Raw genomic sequence first — 25,476 nt, forward strand, 5'->3', positions numbered from 1 at the left:
CAATCTATTAAATATTCATGTCAGATATTATTTGCATAGAGCAGCTTTTCTCTGATAAAAAATATGTTATTCATTCACTGCTTAGAAGATTGACCTCAGGTCCCTACTTTAAACACACAGTTATATTGATTGTGAAAATACTCCAGGAAAATTATGTAGTTTATATGCATGCATTATTTCTACTGAGTCATCCTGAAGCTTATAATTTAAGCCTCGGTGTTTCAGGTAAAAATTAAATTGCTTCACTAAGTAAGGTTGCTTTGATTTCAGCTTTGCTCTGAGCTTTGCCAGGCAAGCAGAAAATCTTCAGAGTACGAAAGGTCTTGTTCATATGGAATGTACAGTCATGCCTTGATAGGACTGTGAGCATTCAAAACACACCAGGCCTTTGTCCAGAGATTGTTTTACAAACCCCTTTTCTGTTCCTTATGTAAATAATCCTACGTCCCATATTAATAGAAGATTATCAGAAATGAGCAATGAATTTAGGCTTCCAAAGGACTGCTGTGGGTATTGTGTCGTACATGTTGCACAAAGAACAAAAATAAAAGAAAAAAAAAGAAACAACTCAACAAAACAAAACAACTCCCCCAAAAAAGCAGGAAAAAACCCCAAACCTACAAAAAAACAACAAAAAAAACAACAAAAAAAACAAAAAAAAAAAAACAAAAAAAAAAAACCAAAAAACAAAAAAAAAAAAACCACCACCAAAAGCCAAAAGTACCCACTAAGGATCTTGTTTCAAACAGGAATAAAATCCCCAAACTGAACCAAAAGTACCCCAAGCAACAACTGAAAGAGAAGGTAACTGGATTCCAGCTAAAATGAAAAGTACTCCTCATAAGAGTGTCCCCTTGAGGAGGGAAGTCTGAAATACCCCACTTTTGAAAATATTACCTGCATGTTACCATTCTGCCCCTCTCCCAAGACAGAAGCAGTTTAAGAGAATAAAGGCAGTAGGAAAAAAGGGAGAAAAAAAGGACGGACATGCTCTTTGCCTTCCTTTCTCTTTTGCTGTTTTATTCCATCCACCTCCTGTATTTCCCAGCTCCTCTCCACATTATCTCTCTCACCTCCTTGCCTCTCACCTCACTACTTTTTGCTCCTCATTTCAGTCTTGCTTTCAAGAGAGCGTCACCTCTAGTATGGTTATTCATCACCAAAAAAAATCCCCAAAAACCCAGAGCAATGAGCCCAATCAGAGTTCAGCCCTTGGAGCAATGACATCACTGTGTTGTTCTTTTTTATGGCAGCAGATCCATGTCCCTGTGGTGCCTGCTCATTCCAAGCCCCACGGCTGCAGGAGGAATTCGGGCACTGTGGGAGCTTTTCTTGGCCCTGTGCAGATAAACTGCAATCACCCTGCAGGGCCATTTCACCCCAGAACTCACAGGACACAGGTGCAGATGCCTTTAAAATGCTGAGCTCAGCCATGGGATGAAGGATGGGCTCCCTCCTGGAACTCTGATGGGATTGATGCTCGTCCAGAATAAAAGCCCAGGATTTGGTGTTCTACTAAATCATAAAACTAAGAAAAAAGTTCTCTGAAGAAAACTGAAGTTGGTGTCCTGGGGTGCACAATATCCTGCAAGTTGGCCCAATATGTGCCCTTCTGTATTTCACTGATGTCTTCATTTAGTCCCCTTCAGAAAGTGAAAACTTCAGCCTCAGTGAAGCTCGGGCAAATTCCTGCTGAGCTCCATTACCTGGGAAACACCCCCAGCACTGCAGGGGAGGCTGCCTGGCTCTTTCATTTATCAACAGCAAAGGGGTTTTTCTAGCCCAAAATAGAAAATGCAGGTTTTTTCCTCTCCCAGTGCAGCCCTTCAGTTCTAACATTGAATTTCCACACATGCATATCCCCTTGTTGTCCTTAACCCCCAGTGGTTATTCAATTTCATTAAAAAGCTGAATGATCTGGGGAATGCAGAGAGAAATTTCAACCTCTCTTTATAAATGCAAGTGTTCCAGTAAAGATTTGCCATAATTTGTACTTGCTGGGACATGATAGAAAGCCAATCATAATGAACCAAGCTGGAAAACAGATGCAGAGGCTGTTAAAGGTCAGGGTGGAAGAATAACAGGTAATAAAATCCTTTACCTATTGACATATTGCAGTGTGAGTGTTAAAATTTATAATAATAGCTTTTAAATTTTGTGTCAAGACTTCCTTTTTCCTTTTTTTTTTTTTTTTTTAACGAAAGGAGAGAGAACTAAACCAGTTCTTTTTGTGAAATCTTACTCATGTGAGTGTGGAAAAAGTCACCCTGACCTGTGCCATAACCTGGGCACTGCCTTTTCAAGGCATGAACTGCCTTGAAAAACAAATCAATTCTTGTAATGCCTTTGTATTATCTCCTGCAATGCCCAGAAATAGTCAAAAGTGAAACGAATCTGTTGTTAATTTGTTCACAGGGTTTTACTTTTGGCCAGTACACCATCCTTTTCTTTATGGAATTGTTTATTGAAATGATTCAGTACAACAGTTTCCTGAATGTGGCCATTCCACAGGACACTCTATTAAACTGAAACTCTTCCTAAAATGCTTCTCCTCAATGGACCTGAGGCTTTTCCCTCCTATTTTTATTCAAGCCTGTTTTACAGTGAGAATGGATGTTTTTGCAATGTGGAAATGTGTCCCAAGAATGTATCCCTAGAAATAAATCCATAGGAACAATTCACATCTCATCCCAGTGAAAACCTGGAATATTTCCAATACATTTCTGAAATTGTCTTAATGTACAGAAGAAATAAGTAAGAGGAAATACAGAGCCTTTTGTCTCTGAGGTCTATTGCTCTACAAATAATTAATTAGTGGGGCTGCTGTGCTGTGGGCCTGCCTGTCTGACCACAGAGCAATTAAACAAAGTGATTCTAGGAGCTACAAGTGGCTTCTGCAAAACAGAGCATCCTTCAAAACAAGAGAAAAGCATTCTTTACTAATTCAATTTTTTGTGTAATTATAACCTAATCAATCTTTTACAGACTTTTTGGAATCACTATTCTCTTACTGCTATAACATTTCATAATTCAGTCTAGCAGGAGCAATCTTAACAACAAAGTCTGGACACGATCCAGGCACAAGGGCAAGGGACAATTTCTCCCAGATAAATTCTACATTTTACCATTACTTAATATTACATGTAAGAAATACACTTAGAGAGAGAGAGAGATTTAGATTTACTCTGAGAAAACTCATAGGCACTATAATCATTAGCTAAATTTCCACCAGCTGCATTAGGGAATACACCATCATTTTGATTTCCCCAGAAAAAAGCCTAAAATTCACAGAAATAAGAATGCAGGATCCTTATTTATGCTCTGCTGAGAGAAGGAATTGGGACTGCAATTCAACAGTTATCAGCACACAAACAGAAATTCAGGTTGTCATCAGATATTTGGATATCCTGTCTTCAGGATCGGATGAGAAAATTCTAATCAGAATAGTTGATCAGAGGTTGCAGAAAACTGAACTTAATTCACACCTGGGGCCTCTCTGACCTTCTCTGGGGGTTCAGCAGGGCAGAGGGATTATGAGAACATTCCAGATCAGCACGTTTTACCCTGTATCTTTGTCTCAAGCACACAAGACTGTAATTGAGAGTAAGCCTCAAGCAGGGAGCAGAAAGGACTGTTTCCACACAGTGTATGGTTGTCATTTAAAAGAAAAAATAATAAAAATCTCAGCAGTTGGGCAGACTCCACATATTTGCTTGTAGATTATATCCAGAAGGATTTTTTTTCCCTACTTCTATTGAAAAATCATGTTTAAGATAAAATGTGCTTATTGCAAATCCTGTGATACTGTATAAACATCAGGGCCTTTTGTACATTTTCCATAAACAGGGACTAAAGCTGACACCTCTGCAAAGTTACCATTTATAAAGTTAGGATCCCATCACATTTTGCCCTGCAGTTCCAGGGATCTTTCAGCCACAGCCCCCTGCAATCAGCTCCAGAGCACAAACAGCAGCAGAGGGAATTTTTCCCAAGGAACATCACCAGAGCTGCTCCTTTGGAGCCACCTGCACCTGCAAATGTGTGAGGGGGGCTCAGTGAAGGCTGCAGGGGCGTCCCCAGGAGTGGATTCCTTCCCTCCATCCACCCAAAGAGCCTTTCCAGCTGGCATCTGGAAACATTACCATGAAATAATAAGAAGAAATGTGATCCCCCCCAATAGCTGGGATGCTCCCAGGGCAGCCAGGGAGAAGTTGCATCTCTTCCAGAGGAGCTGCAGGGCTGCTCTGAGGTGTAAGCAGAGGTGATTGCTCATCACTGTGAAGGGTTTGTTTTGCAGCCACTGTTCAGGCAGGGGTTCATCAATCCTGTGCATATTAGGTTTAGAAAATCCCCTCCTCGCTGGGGAGTGCTTAGAGCAGCTAGACAAACACAGATGCCTCCTGAAATCCCCAAACATTCCCCTGTTCAAAGACTCCCATTTTTCAAATCGACTATGCTAATCTCTGCTGTCCAATGGGGCAGGGCTTGTCTTCAGCAGCATCAGCTGTGTTTAGGTGTAATTGAAAATTATGGTCATCTCTGCAATTTATCTCTGCCACTGAGCTGGCCCTGTCACTGCTTCCAAGTAAAACCTTGGAGAATTACAAAGGAGCAGTGTGGATTGAAGGAGAAAAAAAGTTTGAAAATGCAATAGAGAGAGGAACTGTTTGCTCAGTCTTGTAACAATTACCCAAATTCCTCCTGCTAGGCAATCCTCACAGATTGTAATTGTCATTCTTTGTCTTCACTGTGGTGTTTTGATCTAAACTTCGATTCTATTCTTCTCCCTCTATGTGGCTAAATTCCATTCTTCTCCCTATTTGTGGCCTGGGGATTTTCAATGGTACTTGAGATGTCAAGGAACTAAAAAAACTTGGCCATTTTTAATTGTGACCAGCCAAGGCTCAAAAGAAACCATATGGCAACAGTGAGGAGCTGCCATTGCTTGCCTCTGCAGACTCAGAGGGCTCTGCTGGGAGTTATAAAGGACTCTGCTGAGAGCTATTTCCCAGGTCAGAATTTTCTCATGGAAATGTAACCATCTGAACTTAACACTGAGTATAAACAGATGAAATGATTCTTAGGTCAGGTTTTAAATTTAAAAAACTTTTTATTTTTTTTAATCCAAGTGTTATAATAGTTATTACCTGTGCGTTGAAGCACACCTGGAGATTGGAAACTTCAGAATCCATTCACAGCCATGCCCTCCCTGCTGCCATGTGGATGCAAGAGCTGTGACCTATTTACCCCATTCTGTTAGAAGGTGTGAATTGAGCCTGCATGGGTTTTTCTTCCCTTCTAACAGCTCTGGCTTTAATTTCCTTACTCTCTTAATCTGAATAAACAGTTTCCAGCTGTTTGGAGCACTGTGTGAAAGGCTGGACAGTGAGGGGTTAATGTTAAAATTGGACCTGGATGTGCCTGGAAAGAGGGGGCAGTACAAAGGCAGGGAAACACCTTTCTGAGCCAGTTCTCCTCTTCAGGACAGTGCAAGAGCAGGAGTGGTGTCAAGGAGTGGCCAAGATAGATAGAGAGGGATGGAGACCACCAAAAAACCCTCAAAGCTCCCAACCCATTCCTAGAAAGATCCAAACCAAGGGCAGACACAAACTCACTGACAAGAGGGTGAAAAACTCCACCCCAGGGTGCTGAAAACTGATCTAGGAGAAGATATTCCCAGAGCAGCTGAGTGATGCCCACAGGGCCCTGAGCACCCTGGCAGCTGGAGTGATGCTGCCCAGGACTGGAGATCTCCTCACCCCCCTGCCTCACCTCCCTTCCACACTCTCATTCCCTCTTTTAGATTATTCTTTCTTTTCTCTTGCAAGTAGAAAATAGGGGCAAAACATGCCAATGTCCATGCCATGTGTGTTATTTGGTAATAAAGCCTTTCAGCTTTTTTGGGTTTTTTTGGACACTTTTGGCTTTTTTGCTATTCCCTTTCACCCACTGATATCTCCAGATTTTGGGTGCAGCCACTGCCCTGAGCAGCACATCCCAGCTCACTCAGCAGCAAAGGAAGAACTGCAGGGGTAAATAAATAACCACTGTTCCATGCTGAAGGGATGTGCAGCCATCACTGAATACTAAAGGAGGTGTACAGATTGTGAATTATTGAATGCCAGGTGCTGTGAACCCTAAAAAGCACAGTGGACTGTGAAAGAATCTGCAGGAGTTTGGAAAGGTGCTTGTGAATCTGGATAAAAAAAATCCCAAAACCAAAACAGCAGAAGAGTTGTTTTTTACTGGCTGCTCCATAATCATGTCTTGTATAAAGAAAGGAATGGCCCTTGTCACTTGTGGGATAACAGAATCCACCCTGCTCTGGTTTGAGGCATGTGCTTGTGGTTTCCAGCTAATCCCCTAATCCCTGATGTGAAAATTGCTGGGGATATATCCAGACAGGAGAGCTCAGATCCTCAACACTGTCTCGTCAGCTTGGATTTCAAAGAACAAGCACAGCTTGAAGAAGAAACAATGAACATTTGATGTTGTAGCCTTAATTGAATTTAGGATAATAGAGTGATATTGTCATATGATACTTAATGAAAATGTAAGAACAAAAAAAAAAAAAAAAAAAAAAAGGAAAAAACCCAAGGATTTGTTCCACCCAGCACACAGCACAGAAAATAGTCACTACACAGAGGCCAAAAAGAGGATGTTTTTAAAAGAAGCTGTAGAGTGAATAGCAGAAGTGCCACTAAGAGAAGGCCCTCAGCAAGCAGAGATCAATCTGCTCTCCTGCATGGCAGAGGAAATTAGGAGTACTTGCACAGAACCTCACAGTTCAGGCTGCGTAAGACCAAAGGCAGAACAAATGAAATTAAATATCAGGGTAAAATCAGAACAAATAGCATGTGCAGTATAAGAGGCATGCATGAAAGATTAAAATACCTTAACCTGGCAACAGAGAAGAAATATAACAATGCAAAACGGGAAAAGAGATAATGTGAGGTAAAAGACACTGAAAAGAGTGCAGATTCATGGAAGCAATTTAACATTCCCCAAGTTCCACAAATACTGGAATGCAGATAATTTAAAATCCACCTTGGCAAAGGGAAGTTTCCTAAGTCTCCTATCTAACCAAATAAAACTGCTTTGATTATGGAGGGATTTGTGCTATAGAATATATACAACACCCAGGGCTGCATTTATCTGTTCATGGGCACCTGTGGGACGTTTTCACCAGCGCGGGGTGAAGCTTTTCATGGTCAAATCTTCATGCTTGATAAGATAAAAAGCAAAGGAGAAGCAGAACAGGCACCTGGACCTCTCTGGAGGAAAATGGGCTCTGGATTCCCAGCAGGGCAGGCAGAGCAGAGAGCCCAGGGCACCTCCAGAGCTCCTCCAAAGGATGGAGACTCTGCAGACTCCTTGGGAAACTGATTCCAGTGTCAGATCACATCCACAGGACAAATTTTTCTTATGTTTAAGTAAGAACAGCTTCAGGAAGCACAGCAGCACCTGGCTGATTAAATGCAGCTCACTTCTTAAGCTTGGTTTCTTTCTCTGAATTCTCTCCTGCCTCCAATGCTCTCAGTAAATGTGGAAACCATTTCAAAGCACCATATGCTGGTGTTTTCTAAACTATCATTTCCTGCAAATTGCCATTTCATAGAAACTTAGGTGAAAATGCTTTTGTTCTTATTTGGATGAAAACTCATTTAGGAAGATGAATAAATTCCCTGAACATGCAACTCCTGACATTTGGCTATCTCTAGCAGAAGATAAAACTAGCAAGTCAAGCTCATGATTCTCTACTAATTTACCTCATGTACAGCATATTTTTCAACATCTATGCTTAAAAAATTAATGTACCTTTGAGAGTCATCATTATTGTTATACCATAAACAAGTTCTTTTGTTGGAAACAGTAATCTTCAGAATCTCTCTCCTAAGAAAATGAATTTTAAAGCTAAATACTCTGGGAAAAAAAATGGTTCATTGTGCTTTTGTCATAGGGCTTTTAGATAAAGCAGTCCCAGATAAATGAAACAAGTTCCTAATTTCTGGTAATTTGATTCCTTAATTGAATTAATTAACTGGTTTTTTCAAAGTTTTTACAAGGAAGAACATGAAATTTTACAGTAATGTTGGAGCAGGGCTCAGAGCCTGATTTTCAGCTGGACCAATGCACCTCCCTCACTCAGAGTGGATCTGCAAATGCTCAGCTCCTCAGCCAGCATCAGCCAGGGGGGTTTAACCTGGCAGCAAGAGGGGAACAGGGAGAGCAGAAAAACAGGGGAAGGTGAAAGAATCACAAAGATCACAGCACATGGGACCTCAGATAGGCCATGGCACCCTCAGCCAGAGATCCTGCACTGGGTTCAATGGCCAAACAGGGCTGTGAGCAGCAGAGGCTGCTTTAGTGGGTTTTCCTGCTGGGCAAAGGAAGTTCTGATTTACAGAGAGTGAGCATCTCCAGCAGTTTGTCTGTCTCACTTTGTGCCAAAAAAATGTGTTATCTTGTTCTTTCCTACCACTGGATAACACTCTGCTCCCCAATCTTGTTAGGGTGAAACATTGCCCCCAGAAGTACAGATGGACCCTTCAGCTCTCCTTCACACAGACACCAGCAGGGAACAAAGTGAGATAAATCACCTGCAAAGGTCACAGGAAGTTTGGTGATATGGTGCTCTCACAGCCTGGAAATTCCATTCCAGGGTCTCTCCCACCCTGCTTATCTGTTCATCCATGCATTTCAGAGACCTGCAATCTCTGCCTTCCATTTGCTCATCTCTTTGGGCACAGTAATACTAAAGAATTGTCTCTAAATAATCAGAATAAATAATTTCTAGAGTATTTGTAATTAGAGCACTATAAATCCACAGGACCTGATTAAAGCCACCCCGTACTGATGAGCAAAAATATTGATTTTGGTGCCCTTTGGATGAGGCTTCAAACCCTGACACCTGACCTGCCCCAAATACAGCCTGGGAAATAACCCAGTTTCAAGTGAGAACAGGTTTTTGGAGTAACTTGGTTGTGCTCCAGTCTATTATTATTTAAACCCTTATTCCTGACTACCTGAGCTGTGTGAAAATCAAACTTAAACATAAAAATTGCACTCCCATACGATGGAAGAGAATTAACAATTGAAGCAGTTGTGCAAGATAAGACAATCAATGGTTCTGTGTGGCTGCAACAGCTGAGACAAGGAACCTCAGACCCACAATGAAAAACAATATTTAATGCTGCCTTTTGCCATATATTCTGGTATTCTATAAATTTTGAATTGTGCTCTATAATATCTTTATATATATGTATATAAATATTCCTGGCTCTCAGCCTCTGGCTCTGAAGCTGGTTCCTCGAAAACTGCCCTGAAGTATTTTTAGTTCACAGAGAATGTGAAGATCCCCAGAATAACTGTCCTTTTCATGATCATCTGCTGAGTTACAATTTCTCAAAAACCAGCATCATCTAGAAAATCCTACAGCAAAATTCCACAGGAGATGCCTTTAGTTCAGAAGGACTGCATGACATGTTACAGCAAGACCTGATGGTTTCAAAGAACCCACTGATTGTCAGTTCTATATTCTTAGCACAAATCCTCAGAATTTGAGAATGGCTTCAGCTGAGAGGAGCCTTCAAAGACTAATTTAAGTGTTTGGTGGGATGGTGATGTAATTTGATAATACAAGTTTTTGTTTACTTTCTTAATCACTTTTTAATTACACTGCATTTTTCTCTTTGATAGATAAATTTGCATTATGGAACACAGTAGAACAAGAAAGCTGAATGTTATTAGTTTTCTATAAATTAATATACTTTACTTCTAATTCCACTCAACTGCTCATTTCCTCCAAAATCAAAGCCACTGCAGCTGACTCAGAGAGCCAGACCCAGTGAGGTGAGATGAACAGGATTCACACTTTACATTAAAACACAGGGCTTTTAAATTTTGCTATTTAAATAGTTTGACATATTAAAAGCATCCTTCCTTTCTCTCAATTAATAAGAAAATTGAAATACACACTCCTGTATGTACCCAGAGTAATTAATTTCAACACTTGCTAGCTCTGGATTATTCCAGATTTTTCTCCTTAATTGTTGATCATTTCCAAACCACAAAGCCAATGGTGATTTTTGGGTGGTAAATATGGAATATTCAAAGTCTGAGGTTTTTATCATCCAGTCAATTGCCTTAAGGCAAACATTTCCATAATGAAAAAACAAGTTGTTATCTTCAAACTGTGATTGTTCCAAATGTAGCTGGTTTCAAACATAACTGGTTTGCACAGAGCATGATCTGTTTGGGCAAAAAAGAGAAGCAGGAAATGCATTGGCACTGAGAGCTGCAGGCAGAACATGAAGGATCCTCCAGGACAAAGGCAGTGAAATGGGGCTCAAATTATTCCCCAAAATCCATCAGAGGTTTGCATCTGAGGGAAAAAGTTCTTTCATTGCAAAAGGAGCTCAGCAATTCAGCGAACAGGAGGTGGAGTTAACCAGCAGAGAGGGACAGGGAGTTGAGGCAGACATGAACTAAATATTGCCAGCTCTGTTTATTTTCCACTTCACAGTTACCCAGCACAATGTTTGTTTGTTTTGATGGAGCTCTTTGTGTTAAATATCGTTAGACTGGTAAACACTTTGCCCCTGTGTCAAAGGAGAGAAAATCTATTTCCATTGCAAGGATGAACTGTGCTCCAGTGACTGTGCCCTTGCAGAACACTTCTTGTACCTGAGAATGCCTCACACCTCCTGGCAGAAGACAACAGAGCACCTTCAATTATGATTTCATGAATTATGACAACCCTCATTATAAACTTGTGCTACAATATTCGCATTCACACAATTCCTTTGTTCTGAGCTGGTGTCTATATTGTTGTAAAAACCCCCATTCTCACTCACCTGAATGCCTTTCCCATAAGCACAGATGAAGGTCAGTGCTTTTATAAGCTTTCCTCCTCTGTAAGCCCATAATACTCTTATGACATTAAGGTATGTACTTAAAGACTTGATTGCTGGCTTTCATTTACTTAATATCTTGGCAAGTTTGCAGTACTGCCACAAAATCTGTTTAGTAGCAAAGCACACAACTGTTCTGCTTTTTAAGCTAGGCTTATTTATATAAATTTATTCCATAGCCTGCTCATCTTATTTTAATGGCCAGATGTTCTTTTCTCTTCACTTCTTAATAAACAAATACCCTTAACTAACCAGACATTCTCAAAGATCTTCATCCTAATGGCTTTGATATTTCCAAGTTCTTTTTTTTTTTTTTTGTTTCATTTTTTGGCTACCTTCTCCTATGAAGAGTTAAGACCACTAAAGGTATGTCCAACATAAAAACATTCATTTGTAAGGGAAGAACAGGAGTATATCAAACTCCTGCTCTCAGAAATAGTTTACTTCAATATCTAACTGCAAGCTCACCACTTCTTCTAAAGTGAGCCTGACATCTGTTTTTGTTTACCATTTGGTAATGACATGAATTCATACTAAGAGGATGAAGCAAAATTTAAATATAAGTATTCCCTTAGATGCACTGGATGGAGAATATAACATTTCCAAGACTCTATTCATCTCCTAACAGGGTACATGGAGGCTGCATGATGGCTTGGTTGTTTTAAAAACAACAGTTGGATTTGCTGCTGGTTTACAAAAACAAGGCTGTGGAAAACATTTCATACAAAAAAACAGACCCAAAAACCCACAAATAAAAACCCCCTCACATAACAAAAACAAAGCAAAAGCTTTGCACTTCTAATGCAGCATTGTTGACCAGTTTCAGTTCTGAATGTAAGCATTCTTTTAAGGATAAGCAAATGGCTCTGCTCATTATCCAAGTCAGGCTAAACCCCACTGTAAACCAGAAAAAGAAATAATACTCATGTAAAAGACAAAAAAAGAGCTCAGAGTCATGTCAGTAACAGCTTCCTGAACCTGCTATCACAGAAGTATTGTCAAAATCCCAAATAAAATATATCAGAAATATGTTAGACCCCATATTGCATGTTTATGTAACCCAGAGTGTGTTCTCCTTCCCTCTAAATTACTTGTTAGTGACTCTGCACTGAGTGTGTGGGTGACTGAGGCTGGGGTGATTTTGCAGAATTTCTTCCCAGCCTGGTCATTCTGCCTCTGAGAAGCCTCTGGCCATTAACACTCACAATGAGCATCAAAATCATGTGTGAGATGTAGATTAGAGCACCACAGTTCTGTCTAAATGGCACTGTCAGAAACAGTCTATGCTTTGCTGAATTATGTAAATTTAACACTGACAGCACATTTGTAAAGTTCCTTAAGACAACTCTATTGTGCTCTATTTTTATAATTAAAATGGGAATTGAACCATCAACACAAACTGAGTTTAGCATGATTCCTCCTGTCCCATTTCACTTGCACATGAACAGTGAATAATTTTAAAAACAGTGGCCAACATCACGCAGGCAGAGCTGCCCTCACCTGTCCCAGCCTTGCAGGACCACAATCCATCTCCAGTTCCCAAATCACCGTGGTTTGCACAAGCCAGGGCTGGCCCAGGGGCAGCAGCAGCAGCACCAAAGTCCAGCTGCAAATCCCAGGTTTGCACATCCCAGATTTCCCAGCTCAGGCAATCCCAGACAAGGGAATTGTCCAGCCCTTGGGGTGGGAGGCAGGCACCATTTGGGCACTGACATTCCCAGAGGGGTTTGTGTGGCGGAGCTGAGCACCAGGAGATGCCACTCACCATTCCTTTCATCCCCCTGGGTGCAGCGAGGGATGAAAGGGGGGCAAGCAAGGAAATAACGAACCCTATGCAAAACCAGCAAGAGCAATTTGCTCCCATTGGAACACTTTTCACATCAGAAATAGAAGGCATTGTGTGCTGTTCAAAGGTGCTGATCACACAGCCCTGGGAATCAAAGGCACTGATGTGCTTGGAAGGTATTAAACACCCAGTTAAAATAGAATTTCCAAGCGTCTTTTGGTGTCTGAGCATCAGACAGCGTGGGCTGAAGCACGGAGTGGTACCCCTGAAATTAATAACTTGCTTTGACCATAAGATCTGAGTCTTGTAAGTCCTGATTAATGATTTTGGAACTGAGAATTCGGGACATTGTTCAGTGTAAAATGAGTTTGGATGAGTTTAACTCAGGCTGAGGGAGTGAGGAGGGTTTGGACTGCCTGGAATTGGCAAAGGGGCTGCCACGAGATCACCAACACCAAGGGCAGCAGAACACCCAGGCTGGGCGCCTGCAGTGACTCCTTGGAGCCTCTGAAGGAACGAGAAAAGAAAAAAGACAGAAAGAAGAATAAATCCATTGGATCCTTTCTTTCATTTTCACAGCCAAATTTAAGGAAAGGAAAGACTAACTTTGATATTATGCAAAAAATATAAGAGAAGGATATTGCAATCATAGAGGACCTCAAGCACTGATTTAATTCTCAACTGTAATTCTAATTACAGACTTTATAAATTAGTTTTGATTCTTCCTGAAAAGTTCTGCATAGACTGTGTTCTGAGGTAATAATATCTGATGTAATTTATAGTGTTAGGAAAATTCCTTTACAAGTCTCATATGATTGCCTTCAGTGAGAGTAATTATTCCCTTCTAAATTTTTGATTTACAGGTCTTGTTTCAAATGAAGGCTAAAAGGTTAAAGCCAGGCCTGGGATGGTTCTGTCTCTCTTGGACATGAGGGAAATGCTCTTTCAGCCCTACTGAAACAATCTTGGATTCTCACAGGGAAGAAAAGCCTTTTCTTAGTCAGATTTTAGAATTTCCTGGCTTTGATTCAGGAAAGAAAAGCTTTCCACAGTTTGTTGATTCTCTCAAAGCCTCAGTTGGTAAATCCAACATTTAGATTGTGATTGTAAGAAAGGGAGAACAAAAATCATGAATTCTTATAATGATTTGTGTTGGAAGGGACCTGATTCAGGTCCTGCCGCGGCAGGGACACCTTCCACCATCCCAGGCTGCTCCAGCCCTGCCCAACCTGGCTTTGGCCAAACTTCCAGGGATCCAGGGGCAGCCACGGCTGTGCCAGGGCCTGCCCACCTTCACCAAGAACAATTTCTTCTGCAATTTCTAATCTAAATCTCACTTCTTTCACTCTAAGGGCAACACACCTTGTCCTTTCACTGCATGACTTTGTAAAAAGTCCCTCTCCAGGTTTCTTGCAGGCCCTTCAGTTACTGAAGGTCTTAAGGAAGTGTCAGTGTTCAGATGACCACAGTATTTAGATCCCTACAGACCTTTCCTCCCTTGACACCAGCAGATTCCCTAAGCCTGGTCACATTTGAGTTCTTTTCCTGGATCTTTGCCCTTCCCACCAGCCTGCCTGTTCTGTGTGTTCTCCCTGAAAAGGGAGAGTTCAGTGGGATGGATTCATGTGCTCCTTTATCTCCAGGCTGCTGATGTTACTGGGAAAATACCAGAGCTAATTCTCTGCTTACACAAATTGTCCCTTTCATTCCTCTGCATCTAACTGATATGAATGTAATTAACTCCATTAACTTGCACGGTCATATTCTCTCCCCTCCCCCCTTTCTTTATTAACACAAATGGAAGAGGATTTGGGTCCTGTTTTGTGAAGCCAGTGCTGCAGAGATTGGTGCTAGGGAAGGCACCTGCCCCAGGAATGCACCCATTTCCAGCGCTGTCCACAGCAGGGAGTTTGACACATTCCACAGCCAGTCCACAGCGCATTTTAACGTAGATGAACCCTTGCTTTAGAGAGGAGTTAGACTATCTCAGTGATGGCTGATTGACATAAAATTAAAAGGGAGAAAGAGTGGCTTTGGAGGTGGTTGTGAATATATTTAATTTGGTGCTGTGCTGAGGGAATGGATGGACTGCCTCTCATGACCCGTGTGGAGAGGCATCAGAATAAAAATGTGCCTCTGCACTTTGCCTTTCCTTTTTCATACCTGTCACGTCTCAGATTTGCCACCCTTAGATGAATTGCTGTTCCTCCCATGCATAGTGTGAATTGTTTGATGTATCTTTCAAGGAGCTGTTAAATCTGGGATACAGTAAAGTTGTGTAATTTATCCTGAGTCAGGGCTGACATTCCACCCAGCAGCAGGACAGGGAGACACAGGAGCTTCACTTTTGTTTGTCGTTAAGGAGAAGCACCTTGCTCCATTTGTTTCGTTTAGAATAAATTATTTCCTATCATATGCCCAACTATTTATTGGAGGCAGCAAAAGGAAAAAAAAAAGAGAGGCGAATTCACAACACCTACAGGCACTTAAGGGAAAATATGTCACCCACCCCTTTTGTCCTCATATTTAGATGGATTCCATTTCCACACAGGGATGTACAAGGAAATACTGGAATGCAGCTCTCCATGGGAAAGGGTTTTCTACAGGGCAGCAATTTTGTTGCCTTTAGAACAAATTCAAATTGCGCATTGGTGGGAAATTCAAAGGGAAAAAACACCACAGCACCTGAGACTGTCACATATGGATGTTCCAACCAAAATAATCATTCCCATGGTAGTTTTCTTTTACCCTTTAATTTTCTTTAGTTCATTTCTTCAGAAACTGTGCCTCATGAAACAATAGTCCTTGTACAAGAGTTTGCAAGCAGAATCTAGAAAAATGTGCTGAGTTGTCAATTTATTTTTCGACATCTGTTAATATTTGTGCCTGGTGAGTGAAAACAGTTCTGATGTTAGGGGTGGATTGCATATTGTCTGTATTCAGAGTTATTTTTTAGTGGTGAAACATTCTACTTTGGTATATTGCAAGTGAAGATAAAGATAGAAATTTCAAAACAGTGCATAACAAATCTGTAGAGATTATAAACAGATGAAGCTGACTGACACCTGGTTGAATTCTCTTTACCTGACTCATCTATTTTTCCTTTACATAAAAACAGCAAAAGCAAAAACAGAGAGGGCTTTTATCAAATCCACAACATTGATATATAGGACACAGAGGTTCTATATGGTACTTTGACTATTTTCAAATCCTGCAGAAAAAGCAAAAAATCCAGTGAGGGTAGAGTGCCCAGCCATTTCATGGAACACAGAGGGATTGTACCAGTTCATGTTTAAAGAAATGTTGTTCAGTCCTCTCCAAATTCTCTCTCATGAGAGATGGGACACGACATTTACACACAGAACAGACAGGAATGGCCACGCTCAGGAGCCACCCCTGCAGGGCTGGCAGGAGCAGAGGAACGTGCCCAGAACCACAGAGCTGCACCAGTGCCACCAGTGCCACCAGTGCCACCACCTGTACTGATGCCTTAGGATTTGAGATTTTATATTTTTAACGTTTTCGTAATCTTGGAGTTCTTTAGTGTGTAACTCTAAACTCCATGTACAGTGGGAGCTGCTGCTCTCCCATGTTGGGCAGACACAACAATTCCTCTCCAGGCTGGGAACCAAGGACACCTCACTGCCTCTGGCACTGAGAGATGGGAACAAAAGTGAGTTTGGGGGAAGCAAACTTGGGGTCAATGACTTCATTAGCTGAAGCTTTAATTGGAATATTAATCCCCAATGTGCAAATGGACCAAACTTATAAAAGTGTGCAAACCTGTGACCCATCGTCCATTTGTGGGTGTAGCCCCTGGGGGGCTGTGTCTGCCCTAAATTGAAGTTCCTTCAATAAACATCACTGCTTTTTATTCCCTTGATTCTGCCTGGCCTCTGTTTTTAGGTAGCCCAAAGGGACACCAGCAGCACAGAGCTGCAGCAGGACCCCCAGCACTCCCCATCTGCACAGGGTCCCAGCTGCACTGCCAGGCTGGGCTGTGCAGTGCAGTGCAGAGCTTTGCCCAGCACACATCTAAACCCTGGCTTAATTGTTTCACCAATGCTGTCACCTCCTCAGCACAGCTCGCTGGATATGTCCTCTGACACAGTCAGTCTCTCTAAAACACCTCAAGGTGCAAAATGCAGGATGTAGCGATCCCCTCAATGTTAAAAGCTGTACTTCTGAGCCTTTCATTAGTATACAGAAGGTGAGCCTTTAATTACAAACCTTTCACAGTCTGGAGCACCCTAGGGCTTCCAAACATCCTGGTGAAGGCAGGAAGGATATTTCAGACTTCATTTCAATTCCCTGAAACTTTTGTCAACAGCCTCATTGCAAATGGAAACTGCTCAATGCTGCTCAGCTGTGCTGCCTCAGCTGCTAAACCAGCCCAGCCCTGAAAAAAAAAACTGCCCTCATTAAAAGAGACAGGCATGAAATAAGACTCAGCTTCAAAAACCTCTAAACTACTGCAGCAGTGAAGGATGAATATAAGCTTTGAATATAAACTGAAAATAACCAAATGTCATAAAGACATTTGGCCATAAATGTATTTTCTGAGCCCTGTAATTGGTGGACAGGAGGGGAGCAGTGGTGTGGGGGACGTTTTTGGGTCCCTGCAGGGCTGCTCTGCACACTCACACCCCAGGCACACCTCAGGGGCTTGCTCAGACCTGCAGGGAGCCTCTCTGAAGGCTGCTGGCAGATTTCTGTCTCCAGGAGGAAACACTCCTCAAAACTGAACAAATCACAGCACAATGGGCTGCTTGGCAGGCTGGCAGGAAGTGCTCCCAAGCTTTGCCGCTGTGATGTGGGCACTCCCAGCTTCCTCTCCCACTCCTCTCAGGCTGGGGTTTGGACAGGACTACAGATCCCTGGAAATCTCAGAGCAGGCTCAGCCACACCTAAAATCATCCTGCAGAAAGCAGGGCAGCTCCCCCAGCCAAGTGATAGATGGATGATGGCAGGAAAAGTGATGGCTCCTCCTTGGAAAGACACCTTGGGTGATTAAATGATATTTCTACTTCATTCTTAATTCAAAGCTGATTATTACACGTGCAGTTACTCATGTTGTACTCCCCAGTTTGAAAAATGAAGGGAACGAGGTTGGAAAGATTTTTAACCATGCCAAGGAAGAGACACACAGGTATTGCACTGAAACCAAGAAAAAGGCACTGAAAGCATGAGAAAGGCAGTGAAACCTTGGAAAAAGGCACTGAAACCATGAAAAGGCACTGAAAGCATGAGAAAGGCACTGAAACCATGAAAAAGGCACTGAAGCCTTGGAAAAGGCACTGAAAGCATGAAAAAGACACTGAAAGCATGGAAAAGGCACCAAAATCATGGAAAAGGCACTGAAATAATCAAAAAGGCACTGAAACCTTGGGAAAAGGCACTGAAAGCATGAAAAAGACACTGAAATAATGAAAAAGGCACTGAAACCTTGGATAAGGCACTGAAAGCATGAAAAAGGCACCGAAATCATGAAAAAGGCACTGAAACCATGGAAAAGGCAGTGAAACCATAGAAAAGGCACTGAAGCATTGGAAAAGGCACGGAAAGCATGGAAAAGGCACCGAAATCATGGAAAAGACACTGAAACCATGAAAAAGGCACTGAAATAATGAAAAAGGCACTGAAACCTTGGAAAAAGGCACTGAAATCATGAAAAAGGCACTGAAAGCATGGAAAAAGCACTGAAACCATGGAAAAGGCATCTGCTCTGAGCCCTGTGTTCCAAACTGAGCATTCAAAACTCCTTTACTCATTCATGTTGACTTCCAGTGTGAATTCTCAAACTCTTATCACACTGCAACCCTTCACCCTGTCTTGTGAAAGCCATGATGTAGTGGGGCTGCATCAGAATTAGCTGCTGTGGGCTTGTATAATGTTTGCTGGCTTTTTATGAAGCTGTGCTAATTAACAAGACAGAGCATTGTAAAAATCTGCAAGCAGGATTATTTTGAACTTTTATTTTTTGCCTTTAAATGACGGTTAAATATTTCAGAGGTGCATATGATGATGTCTGGTTAAAAAAAAAATAAGAAAAAAATTATAAGGTGTTTTTTGTTTGGTTGGTTTGGTGTCATTTTGTGGGTTTTTTTTGTGTTTTTTTATTGTTTTTCCTTTTAAATTAATAGGGCAAAAATGACATTGGACTGCACAGTCTCTGATGTCAATGAACTGGCTGATAAAACCCCATTGACACTGATAACACAGCAAACCATAGTGTACCATGCTTCCTATTTAGTGTTCAGGGAAAACATGATCTGCAGCAGCTCTAAAGAGTAAATCTGGTCTCTAGAGAGGAGTCTCAGTGATCCCATTAACGTTGATCATATTTGAAGATGTCTCAGCTATAATGCATTATTAATATGACCCCCTTTCTGTTTGTTTTTGTTTAATGGTTTAAAAGAAACACAGGACATTAGATAGAAATGTCTCCATTAAAATAACGAAAGTGGTCGGGCTGAAACCCTCCAGTGACAGGAAATCACAGGAAACCCAGAATTCAGAGCTGCTGCTCCCCCTGAGTGTCTCCAGACTCCAGCTGAGCCCTTGTGCAATACTTGGCAATATTGAATAAGTTCAAAACAAGGTGACTAAAGATGAGTCACCTCCTTCCTGCGGGCCATGTCCAAACCTAATGCGTTTTTTGTGTATCAGACCAGTGACTGTCTCCTGGTTCTCACTCCCTCCACACATGGGATTGTTCTTGGGAATTTCATCTTCCATGAAAGACAATATCATGTTAAGAGTAAAAAAAAAACAGAAATTCTCAAGGGATTTGATGGAAATGCTTTGCTTAGGATGCTCGTCTCCCAGGATAAATGTAATGTTAATACATAAAACATAAAAAATCTGAAAACCAGAATTAAGTACCTGACCTGACTTTTTTAGGTAGTGGAATATAATTTTAAAGGACCAGGTCTGCTATTCCTAAGTTTAAAGCAATCTTAAGGATCCAGAGCAAATATTCTACTAAAGCCAGACCTGTTCCAAGTTTTCCAACAGCCGTGGCCTCCTGTCGGTGCCAGGGCTGCTCTCAGGGAATGGGGTGGGAATGCAGGAGCACTGGGAGCCCTGCACTGAGCAGGATCCAGCTGAACAGAGCCAGAGTGCTTTCACAAGCTCCAAAGCTGCTTTTGGAACAGGGAGGTGCTGCCTTTTCCAGGACAAAGGTGCCTGATGTGCTATCAGTGAAGTGATCAGGGTTATTCAAGAGGCGATGCTCACACAGCAGGGCAGAAAAACTCCCTGGGAATAGGAAAATGTTGAGGAAATGCTCCCCAATGATTCTCTCCCTCTGAAATTTAGAACATCCAGGCACTCCCAGCCAATGGACAAACCTGCTTATTCTGTTTTTATGGCCTGAGAGGGACAGAGCCCACAGCACCACAACAAAGGTTTGTAGCCTGGGGTCACCAACTGGAACTGCAAAACCCCCTGCAAATTTTTTTTTGCAAGTGCTCCAAAGTAAAAGATCACCCTGGCATTGCTAATAGGTTTATTGAAGGAGGTTACTTGGCTGACAAATCAATACAAAACAACAGCAAAAATACCTTTTTCTTTTCTTTCACCAACAGCAAACTTTCCTAGTGGGAATGCCACTGCTCACAGACTTATAACTGTGCAGGCTTTTTGAGCACAGTAAAGTCTTCAATTCTCTTTAAAAAATGATACTTTAGGGAAAAGCATTCCTGCTTTGCTGTAACATATTTCCTTCTTTTTTATTTTTTTTAAGGTGAACCTTCAAAAGATTTCCACCTAGCACTTCTTCTAATGTGTGCAGACTATCCTGGATGGTTTATGGTCCCTTGTTATGTAAAGTACAAGAAAATCTTATTAAATTTCCAATCAAGTCTAAATGATTTGGCTTTCAGTTTTCACAGTACTCTTTGTTGAATGAAAAGCAGCTTATACACAGAATTATTCACATGTACACCTTGATTTCATATATGTAGACACAGGCACGCAGGTATCTCCATACCTGTGTGTATGTACATCTAAATGTGTCTAATCTCAAAGAAATGTGCTTGTTAAAGTTTCCTTTCAGAGAACAACAGCAAAAACAGCAGGGGGCAAGCAGCAGCAGCAAAATGGGAAGAGCTTTGGAGTGCAGAGCATGAGAAAGATCCCAAACACATTAGAAAGAGATTTGTGTAATGGTATTCCAGCATTAGGGAAATATCTGGTTATGCTGCCTTTTTAAGGTGCATCCCTGAGCAGTTGGTATCAATTCCCACTGGCAGGTAAAATTCCAGTTCTGTTTTTGTGCAAAAACACACATTTCATTATTTAGGGGAGATGTCTGCTTGCACCCACTAAAAGCTGTTTTCTGAAAAAAGGAAATTCAAAACAAAGTGCTTTTATTGATAAGTAGTTTTATATTTGTTGTGTGCATATTAAACTAAACAATACAAATAGTAGATGTTTCCTTAAGAATACCCAAACCTTGCACCCAGCTGAATCCCACCAGGCATCAGAACTGCAGGCACTGAAAACCCAATGAAACCCAGACACCAGATGATGGCAAAGACACTTATAGTGGCATTGACTTCAAACAGCTTGATTTAAAAAGAAAATAAAAATTCCAAACAAGGCTAGCTGTGTCCTGTTGAATATTAAATCTTCCTGCAAGTCTCTCCCATGTAAAACCTGCTGGCAGCTGTGGACACAGCTCAGGAAGAGCAGCCTGGCGTCTCTCATGAGAAGGGAAAGGACAGGGAATGCCATGGATCCCTGGAGTGTCCTGGGAAGATGCATCAGTCCAGGGGAAGGTGGGTGCTCTGCCCTGGCTGCTGACAGCAGCTCCCACATTACCCCAGGAGGTTTTGCCACTTCTCCTTTTCCTCTCCCCACCACAGAACCTTCCTGTCCGTTTCAGAACTGAGGGACAGCTCTGTTAATAAGTTGTAAACCCCTCTCTGTTTAAAGGCAGACTAATTTAAGTACTCAAAGTCCACACATCTATTTGGAATTTCCTGACATTTGATATTTGCTCTGGAGTTCAGCAAGATTAACATTTCAGGGTCAAAGTCATTCAAGTCCTCAGAAAGTAATGCTTGTAATAAAATCCATGCCTGCCTTTATGCTGGCAGATGTTAATTATGTCTTTTCTACAGCACCAGATAGCAGAACAGGACTAGAGCCTCTTATAAAATGGTCTTGATCATTCAACACCTACCCAATTAATTTTAAATATGGAAAATAATGCTTTGAAAGGAATTTGGTTCCCTAGAGAGCTTCTATGGTCTAAGTAACCCTGCATGCCCATCTCCCTGCTGCCAAAGTGGCTCTTGTCTGTTGATGAAGAAGATAATAATCTGATAATTGAAAAGAAACCCTACTTTAGCACCAAAACCACTTCTTGTACCTGGGAACAGACTGGGTGGGGGTGATGGTGGTATCTGTGCTCTCCTTGTCAACAGCTGAATTTGAGTCAGAACTTAGGAGGAGGGAAATGTGGAGAAAACCACAGCAAAGCATCCCCATTGAAGGTTTTCAAAACCTCAAAATTACACATGCACAGAAACACATGGAGGCTGGAAAGGTGCTGCTCTACAGAAGATTGAAATAATCCAAGCCACAGATTTCCTTTCCCCCCTGTCCCTGTCCCAGCCCTGCCACCAAGATGCATTTGGATGAGCCCCTAACTGGTTCAGAGAGCTGAGCAGCTGAGTAACCCCAAAAACTGCTGGGAAGGGGCAGCTGCCTGCCTGAGCCAGTGCAGGTTCAAGGTTATCAGAGGAAAAGGAACAGAGTCACAGCCCCTCTGAGCTGAGCTGCATTTCTGTCTTTTTTCAGAGGCTCCTTCCAGTCCTACAACAGTTTCAGGAGTGCTGAAGCCTGGAACGGATCGCTGACCTTTGCCTGCACATTTGGTGGATACACAGCTTGTGCTGCTTTAATTAAATGCAGGGCTGATAGCCTGGACCAGTGGTCAGAAATTCATTAAAGTAATGAGAATGCCTTTGCAGCTACCTTCCAGGCTATCTTTGTAAACTCTTCAGGCAATATTAGAGATTGCAGGGTTGAGAACAGGTCCAGAAATCTACTAGAGGAATAAATGATGATGGGGACTCATTATCAGATGAGAGAAATTAATCCAGATGGCTGGGAGTAGGGATAGGGAAAGTTCACCCTGGGTCTGTTTATTTCAACTGAAATTTTTCCATCCCCAGCATATCAGGGAATGGAGAGAATGTTTGCATAAAATTCTTATTTATAGATAGTTCTGAAACGTCCAGGGAGAGCATCTGATTCGCAGACATTAAGATTTAATTAAGTTCTAAATTCAGTTAATAAGATGGAAAAGTCTGAAAGATTAGACATGAATCCACATCTGAACTTTTCCCAAACCTCCCTTCCTGAAGTGCCTGGAACCAGAGGTTCCCCCAAGATGAACATCCTCAGTATCCCTTCCCTCACATCCCCTGTCAGATCTCTGTGTAAAACCTCCAAAAACGAAGCAAACCCACAGAGCCAGAGCTGTGAGATCCAAAAATCCAAGAAGGTTTCTCTGCAGTATTGCTTCATACCACAGAGCACAGGCACTTGCTAAACTCACAGTGGAGCTGGTTTTATTAGAATAAATTGTGAGCAATCTCACAAAAGCCTTTGCATTATCATTTAAAACTATATTGGCAAAAAGGCTTTTGAGCTTCCAGTGCCTTAAATTTTCCAAACAAGAGCGCACAGCTCATCAGTCCGGATGTAAAAAGTTTGCCTGGTTGGTTTTATTTCCCTTGGCATCTTTCCCTTGTCTCTTGACAGAAGACAGCTCCATTGCTATGCTGATAAAAGAGCAGCAGAGCTATATGATACTGCCACCTCCATCAAAAATCTCTTCCTTGTCAAAAATCTCTGTATTATTGCTGCAGCTGAGCGTGGCTTTGGTGAGGATTCAGGGGACTGTGCTGTGACACAGCCCCTGTGTTTGCACTGGGCCTTTTGCTCTGCTGGTAATTGTTCCAGGCACAGAACCCTTTATTTTTGGTCTCTGCTTTACTTGTCAACAGCTTCGTGGGCAGGCAGCTGGGAGAACTGAGCCTTTGAGAGCCTGTTTTCCAGGTAATTAAAAGTAAAGATTTTTCCTCTTGTCTCTTTTGCTGCCCCAGGATTTTTGCTCACTTCCCCATTGAAGTGAGCAGCTCTTTCGGGAGTGACACCTCTGGTCAGCACAGCTGCACTGGTGCAGCACGGATTTCACCGTGCAGGGCTGTGTTTGGCCAGCTGAGAACCAGACAACAATTAGAATAAAGCTCTTGTAAAGTACCTGCATTCAGGCAGATGCAGCATGCTCTTTTAAGAGATAATATGCCTGGGAGAATGAGATGGCAGGATTGAGCTAAGATGTAAGCTGCTTTGAAAAATACCCATCACCAGTTCAGCTGTGCCCAGGGGTACCTGTGCTGTTGTCAGCTCAATAATCCCACGGTGAGCCACGACAACACAGCTCTGTGGCAGAGGAACAAAGCAGGGAAGGGAATTCTCGATGCTTTCTCTGGCAAGAACAGTTTGAATGGACCTGTTTGAGGCTGAGAGCAGCCCTGCCAAGAAGGATTTGGGGGTGAGGCTGGGCATGTCCCAGCTCTGGGCCATGGGCTGAGCCCAGCCTGGGCAGCAGGGGAGGGAGGGGACCCCAGCCCTGGGCCCAGCCCAGGAAGGACCTGCAGAGGGCCCAGAGGAGGCCACCAAGCTGCTCTTGACCATGGAAACAGGCTGGCAGAGCTGGGGTGCTCACCTGGAGAAGAGAAGCTTTGGGGGCCCCTCATTATGGCCTCCTGCACTGAAGGGAGCCTGCAGGAAAGAGGGAGAGAGGGATGGAGTGAGGGGGGAACGGCTCCAAACCAAAAGAGGCTTAGATCAGCTATTGGGAAGGAATTCTTCAATCCAATTCTTCTTGGATGGGATTCCCAGAGCAGCTGGGGCTGCCCCTGCATCCCTGGCAGTGCCCAAGGCCAGGCTGGACGCTGGGCTTGGAGCAGCCTGGGATTGTGGAATTTGTCCCTGCCCATGGCAGGGGGTGGGATGGGATGGGTTTTAAGGTCCCTTCTGGGATTCTAGGATGATACCATTTCCAGCTGGATATACAACTCAGACCAAGATCAAATATTAATAAAGACTAAAACAGAAACTCTTCATTTTACCCTGCACAACTCTTTTTAGGCTTTCCTTGGACCTCTACTCCTTTTCTTTTTTTATTCTTTTTTTGTCTTTTTTTTCCCTATCTTTTCTACTTTATATTAGTCACTAAAAAATGGAAAAATAAAAAAAAATTAGTTAAAAAAATACAGCTGCAAATCTTCTCATGGCCTGGCCTCCCACCCTCCCCTCAGAACAGGGTCAAGATCCAGTGGTAAAGGCACTCAACAACCACCTCCGGAATGTCTTCATTTGTAACTTTGGGAAATGAGGTCAAGAACAAGTTTTTCAAATTCAGAAATAATTTTTCCAATGATTGCAGTGAGGTTCAAGTGTGACACTTGGAGGTCAGTCAACAGGCTTAATAAGCACTGATCAGACACTGGCATGCCAGACTGAAACCCACCTTTGGCTCCATGAAATTAAGAATTTAGGGATTTGGGGAAACAATGACGTAATATTTTCTTTGAAAATGAGGGAAAGCGCATTTAGTATTTTCAGCTATACTTCTGTCACATAAAACAGCTGCAGAAAAGTTTTGTTTTTATATTTGGTGCCTTAATTTTGGCTTTTTTTTAAAGTATCGAGTAATTTCATACCACCACAAGTAGGAACACTTGGAATTAA

Source organism: Molothrus aeneus, chromosome 14 (assembly GCF_037042795.1).
Source record: "Molothrus aeneus isolate 106 chromosome 14, BPBGC_Maene_1.0, whole genome shotgun sequence".
NCBI lineage: Eukaryota > Metazoa > Chordata > Aves > Passeriformes > Icteridae > Molothrus > Molothrus aeneus.